This window comes from Hypomesus nipponensis, chromosome 20 (assembly GCF_054491055.1).
Source record: "Hypomesus nipponensis isolate SF chromosome 20, ASM5449105v1, whole genome shotgun sequence".
NCBI classification, from domain to species: domain Eukaryota; kingdom Metazoa; phylum Chordata; class Actinopteri; order Osmeriformes; family Osmeridae; genus Hypomesus; species Hypomesus nipponensis.
The window spans coordinates 222,501-227,500 of record NC_140380.1 but is presented as its reverse complement, the minus strand read 5'-3'; the positions used below and the strand labels follow the sequence as shown (position 1 = coordinate 227,500).

General features: G+C 47.1%; 11 non-coding genes and 6 pseudogenes across 11 annotated transcripts; all 17 read right to left on the bottom strand.

The window, feature by feature from the left end:
- Positions 1-115: 115 nt before the first annotated feature.
- On the bottom strand, positions 116-234 carry LOC146238837 (5S ribosomal RNA). The gene has a single exon (XR_014734930.1). It is a non-coding gene; the product is annotated as a 5S ribosomal RNA (ribosomal RNA).
- Positions 235-432: 198 nt separating this feature from the next.
- On the bottom strand, positions 433-551 carry LOC146238836 (5S ribosomal RNA). The gene has a single exon (XR_014736169.1). It is a non-coding gene; the product is annotated as a 5S ribosomal RNA (ribosomal RNA).
- A 190-nt stretch (positions 552-741) lies between these two features.
- Positions 742-860, bottom strand: LOC146238835 (5S ribosomal RNA). The gene has a single exon (XR_014736525.1). It is a non-coding gene; the product is annotated as a 5S ribosomal RNA (ribosomal RNA).
- Positions 861-1,040: 180 nt separating this feature from the next.
- On the bottom strand, positions 1,041-1,160 carry LOC146238834 (5S ribosomal RNA; annotated as a pseudogene).
- A 190-nt stretch (positions 1,161-1,350) lies between these two features.
- Positions 1,351-1,469, bottom strand: LOC146238833 (5S ribosomal RNA). Its single transcript, XR_014735342.1, has one exon. It is a non-coding gene; the product is annotated as a 5S ribosomal RNA (ribosomal RNA).
- A 176-nt stretch (positions 1,470-1,645) lies between these two features.
- On the bottom strand, positions 1,646-1,764 carry LOC146238832 (5S ribosomal RNA; annotated as a pseudogene).
- Positions 1,765-1,939: 175 nt separating this feature from the next.
- LOC146238831 (5S ribosomal RNA) lies at positions 1,940-2,058 on the bottom strand. Its single transcript, XR_014739563.1, has one exon. It is a non-coding gene; the product is annotated as a 5S ribosomal RNA (ribosomal RNA).
- Positions 2,059-2,222: 164 nt separating this feature from the next.
- On the bottom strand, positions 2,223-2,340 carry LOC146238830 (5S ribosomal RNA; annotated as a pseudogene).
- A 174-nt stretch (positions 2,341-2,514) lies between these two features.
- On the bottom strand, positions 2,515-2,635 carry LOC146238829 (5S ribosomal RNA; annotated as a pseudogene).
- Positions 2,636-2,823: 188 nt separating this feature from the next.
- Positions 2,824-2,942, bottom strand: LOC146238828 (5S ribosomal RNA). The gene has a single exon (XR_014739562.1). It is a non-coding gene; the product is annotated as a 5S ribosomal RNA (ribosomal RNA).
- Positions 2,943-3,120: 178 nt separating this feature from the next.
- LOC146238827 (5S ribosomal RNA) lies at positions 3,121-3,239 on the bottom strand. Its single transcript, XR_014735341.1, has one exon. It is a non-coding gene; the product is annotated as a 5S ribosomal RNA (ribosomal RNA).
- A 174-nt stretch (positions 3,240-3,413) lies between these two features.
- On the bottom strand, positions 3,414-3,532 carry LOC146238826 (5S ribosomal RNA; annotated as a pseudogene).
- A 176-nt stretch (positions 3,533-3,708) lies between these two features.
- Positions 3,709-3,827, bottom strand: LOC146238825 (5S ribosomal RNA). Its single transcript, XR_014740304.1, has one exon. It is a non-coding gene; the product is annotated as a 5S ribosomal RNA (ribosomal RNA).
- A 174-nt stretch (positions 3,828-4,001) lies between these two features.
- LOC146238824 (5S ribosomal RNA) lies at positions 4,002-4,110 on the bottom strand (annotated as a pseudogene).
- Positions 4,111-4,288: 178 nt separating this feature from the next.
- On the bottom strand, positions 4,289-4,407 carry LOC146238823 (5S ribosomal RNA). Its single transcript, XR_014735339.1, has one exon. It is a non-coding gene; the product is annotated as a 5S ribosomal RNA (ribosomal RNA).
- A 176-nt stretch (positions 4,408-4,583) lies between these two features.
- On the bottom strand, positions 4,584-4,702 carry LOC146238822 (5S ribosomal RNA). Its single transcript, XR_014739845.1, has one exon. It is a non-coding gene; the product is annotated as a 5S ribosomal RNA (ribosomal RNA).
- A 176-nt stretch (positions 4,703-4,878) lies between these two features.
- On the bottom strand, positions 4,879-4,997 carry LOC146238821 (5S ribosomal RNA). The gene has a single exon (XR_014734929.1). It is a non-coding gene; the product is annotated as a 5S ribosomal RNA (ribosomal RNA).
- Positions 4,998-5,000: the final 3 nt, after the last annotated feature.

Sequence of the window (5,000 nt, the reverse complement as noted above, 5' to 3'; positions counted from 1 at the left end):
CTCTCTCTCTCTCTCTCTCTCTCTCGTGTCAAAATGAAAACAGCTTCCAGCCCCTTTCATGAAGGACTACTTGTGCATATTGCAAGATTTCAGTTTCTAAGTGAATGAGCAAAAGAGCATACAGCACCTGGTATACCCAGGCGGTCTCCCATCCAAGTACTAACCAGGCCCGACCCTGCTTAGCTTCCGAGATCAGACGAGATCGGGCGTTGCCAGGCTGGTATGGCCGTACGAAATAAGTTGACAAACATAGGCTACTTATCCATATACAGATTTAGCAATTGACAATGCAAGGTGGTCTCTCTCTCTCTCTCTCTCTCTCTCTCTCTCTCTCTCTCTCTCGTGTCAAAATGAAAACAGCTTCCAGCCCCTTTCATGAAGGACTACTTGTGCATATTGCAAGATTTCAGTTTCTAAGTGAATGAGCAAAAGAGCATACGGCACCTGGTATTCCCAGGCGGTCTCCCATCCAAGTACTAACCAGGCCCGACCCTGCTTAGCTTCCGAGATCAGACGAGATCGGGCGTTGCCAGGCTGGTATGGCCGTACGAAATAAGTTGACAACCATAGGCTACTTATCCATATACAGATTTAGCAATTGACAATGCAAGGTAGTCTCTCTCTCTCTCTCTCTCTCTCTCTCTCTCTCTCGTGTCAAAATGAAAACAGCTTCCAGCCCCTTTCATGAAGGACTACTTGTGCATATTGCAAGATTTCAGTTTCTAAGTGAATGAGCAAAAGAGCATACAGCACCTGGTATTCCCAGGCGGTCTCCCATCCAAGTACTAACCAGGCCCAACCCTGCTTAGCTTCCGAGATCAGACGAGATCGGGCGTTGCCAGGCTGGTATGGCCGTACGAAATAAGTTGACAACCATAGGCTACTTATCCATATACAGATTTAGCAATTGACAATGCAAGGTGGTCTCTCTCTCTCTCTCTCCCTCCCTCGTGTCAAAATGAAAACAGCTTCCAGCCCCTTTCATGAAGGACTACTTGTGCATATTGCAAGATGTCAGTTTCTAAGTGAATGAGCAAAAGAGCATACAGCACCTGGTATTCCCAGGCGGTCTCCCATCCAAGTACTAACCAGGCCCGACCCTGCTTAGCTTCCGAGATCAGATCGAGATCGGGCTTTGCCAGGCTGGTATGGCCGTACTAAATAAGTCTGACAACCATAGGCTGACTTATCCATATACAGATTTAGCAATTGACAATGCAAGGTAGTCTCTCTCTCTCTCTCTCTCTCTCTCTCTCTCTCGTGTCAAAATGAAAACAGCTTCCAGCCCCTTTCATGAAGGACTACTTGTGCATATTGCAAGATGTCAGTTTCTAAGTGAATGAGCAAAAGAGCATACAGCACCTGGTATTCCCAGGCGGTCTCCCATCCAAGTACTAACCAGGCCCGACCCTGCTTAGCTTCCGAGATCAGACGAGATCGGGCGTTGCCAGGCTGGTATGGCCGTACGAAATAAGTTGACAACCATAGGCTACTTATCCATATACAGATTTAGCAATTGACAATGCAAGGTGGTCTCTCTCTCTCTCTCTCTCTCGTGTCAAAATGAAAACAGCTTCCAGCCCCTTTCATGAAGGACTACTTGTGCATATTGCAAGATTTCAGTTTCTAAGTGAATGAGCAAAAGAGCATACAGCACCTGGTATTCCCAGGCGGTCTCCCATCCAAGTACTAACCAGGCCCGACCCTGCTTAGCTTCCGAGATCAGACGAGATCAAGCGTTGCCAGGCTGGTATGGCCGTACGAAATAAGTTGACAACCATAGGCTACTTATCCATATACAGATTTAGCAATTGACAATGCAAGGTGGTCTCTCTCTCTCTCTCTCTCCCTCTCGTGTCAAAATGAAAACAGCTTCCAGCCCCTTTCATGAAGAAGGACTACTTGTGCATATTGCAAGATTTCAGTTTCTAAGTGAATGAGCATACAGCACCTGGTATTCCCAGGCGGTCTCCCATCCAAGTACTAACCAGGCCCGACCCTGCTTAGCTTCCGAGATCAGACGAGATCGGGCGTTGCCAGGCTGGTATGGCCGTACAAAATAAGTTGACAACCATAGGCTACTTATCCATATACAGATTTAGCAATTGACAATGCAAGGTAGTCTCTCTCTCGTGTCAAAATGAAAACAGCTTCCAGCCCCTTTCATGAAGGACTACTTGTGCATATTGCAAGATTTCAGTTTCTAAGTGAATGAGCAAAAGAGCATACAGCACCTGGTATTCCCAGGCGGTCTCCCATCCAAGTACTACAAGGCCCGACCCTGCTTAGCTTCCGAGATCAGACGAGATCGGGCGTTGCCAGGCTGGTATGGCCGTACGAAATAAGTTGACAACCATAGGCTACTTATCCATATACAGATTTGGCAATTGACAATGCAAGGTGGTCTCTCTCTCTCTCTCTCTCATGTCAAAATGAAAACAGCTTCCAGCCCCTTTCATGAAGGACTACTTGTGCATATTGCAAGATGTCAGTTTCTAAGTGAATGAGCAAAAGAGCATACAGCACCTGGTATTCCCAGGCTTGTTCTCCCATCCAATTACTAGCCAGGCCCGACCCTGCTAAGCTTCCGAGATCAGACGAGATCGGGCGTTGCCAGGCTGGTATGGCCGTACAAAATAAGTTGACAACCATAGGCTACTTATCCATATACAGATTTAGCAATTGACAATGCAAGGTGGTCTCTCTCTCTCTCTCTCTCTCTCTCTCTCTCTCGTGTCAAAATGAAAACAGCTTCCAGCCCCTTTCATGAAGGACTACTTGTGCATATTGCAAGATGTCAGTTTCTAAGTGAATGAGCAAAAGAGCATACAGCACCTGGTATTCCCAGGCGGTCTCCCATCCAAGTACTAACCAGGCCCGACCCTGCTTAGCTTCCGAGATCAGACGAGATCGGGCGTTGCCAGGCTGGTATGGCCGTACAAAATACGTTGACAACCATAGGCTACTTATCCATATACAGATTTAGCAATTGACAATGCAAGGTAGTCTCTCTCTCTCTCTCTCTCTCTCGTGTCAAAATGAAAACAGCTTCCAGCCCCTTTCATGAAGGACTACTTGTGCATATTGCAAGATGTCAGTTTCTAAGTGAATGAGCAAAAGAGCATACAGCACCTGGTATTCCCAGGCGGTCTCCCATCCAAGTACTAACCAGGCCCGACCCTGCTTAGCTTCCGAGATCAGACGAGATCGGGCGTTGCCAGGCTGGTATGGCCGTACGAAATAAGTTGACAACCATAGGCTACTTATCCATATACAGATTTAGCAATTGACAATGCAAGGTGGTCTCTCTCTCTCTCTCTCTCGTGTCAAAATGAAAACAGCTTCCAGCCCCTTTCATGAAGGACTACTTGTGCATATTGCAAGATTTCAGTTTCTAAGTGAATGAGCAAAAGAGCATACAGCACCTGGTATTCCCAGGCGGTCTCCCATCCAAGTACTAACCAGGCCCGACCCTGCTTAGCTTCCGAGATCAGACGAGATCAAGCGTTGCCAGGCTGGTATGGCCGTACGAAATAAGTTGACAACCATAGGCTACTTATCCATATACAGATTTAGCAATTGACAATGCAAGGTGGTCTCTCTCTCTCTCTCTCTCTCGTGTCAAAATGAAAACAGCTTCCAGCCCCTTTCATGAAGGACTACTTGTGCATATTGCAAGATGTCAGTTTCTAAGTGAATGAGCAAAAGAGCATACAGCACCTGGTATTCCCAGGCGGTCTCCCATCCAAGTACTAACCAGGCCCGACCCTGCTTAGCTTCCGAGATCAGACGAGATCGGGCGTTGCCAGGCTGGTATGGCCGTACTAAATAAGTTGACAACCATAGGCTACTTATCCATATACAGATTTAGCAATTGACAATGCAAGGTAGTCTCTCTCTCTCTCTCTCTCGTGTCAAAATGAAAACAGCTTCCAGCCCCTTTCATGAAGGACTACTTGTGCATATTGCAAGATGTCAGTTTCTAAGTGAATGAGCAAAAGAGCATACAGCACCTGGTATTCCCAGGCGGTCTCCCATCCAAGTACTAACCAGGCCCGACCCTGCTTAGCTTCCGAGATCAGGCGTTGCCAGGCTGGTATGGCCGTACGAAATAAGTTGACAACCATAGGCTACTTATCCATATACAGATTTAGCAATTGACAATGCAAGGTGGTCTCTCTCTCTCTCTCTCTCTCGTCAATCAAAATGAAAACAGCTTCCAGCCCCTTTCATGAAGGACTACTTGTGCATATTGCAAGATTTCAGTTTCTAAGTGAATGAGCAAAAGAGCATACAGCACCTGGTATTCCCAGGCGGTCTCCCATCCAAGTACTAACCAGGCCCGACCCTGCTTAGCTTCCGAGATCAGACGAGATCGGGCGTTGCCAGGCTGGTATGGCCGTACGAAATAAGTTGACAACCATAGGCTACTTATCCATATACAGATTTAGCAATTGACAATGCAAGGTGGTCTCTCTCTCTCTCTCTCTCTCGTGTCAAAATGAAAACAGCTTCCAGCCCCTTTCATGAAGGACTACTTGTGCATATTGCAAGATTTCAGTTTTTAAGTGAATGAGCAAAAGAGCATACAGCACCTGGTGTTCCCAGGCGGTCTCCCATCCAAGTACTAACCAGGCCCAACCCTGCTTAGCTTCCGAGATCAGACGAGATCAGGCGTTGCCAGGCTGGTATGGCCGTACGAAATAAGTTGACAACCATAGGCTACTTATCCATATACAGATTTAGCAATTGACAATGCAAGGTGGTCTCTCTCTCTCTCTCTCTCTCGTGTCAAAATGAAAACAGCTTCCAGCCCCTTTCATGAAGGACTACTTGTGCATATTGCAAGATTTCAGTTTCTAAGTGAATGAGCAAAAGAGCATACAGCACCTGGTATACCCAGGCGGTCTCCCATCCAAGTACTAACCAGGCCCGACCCTGCTTAGCTTCCGAGATCAGACGAGATCGGGCGTTGCCAGGCTGGTATGGCCGTACGAAAT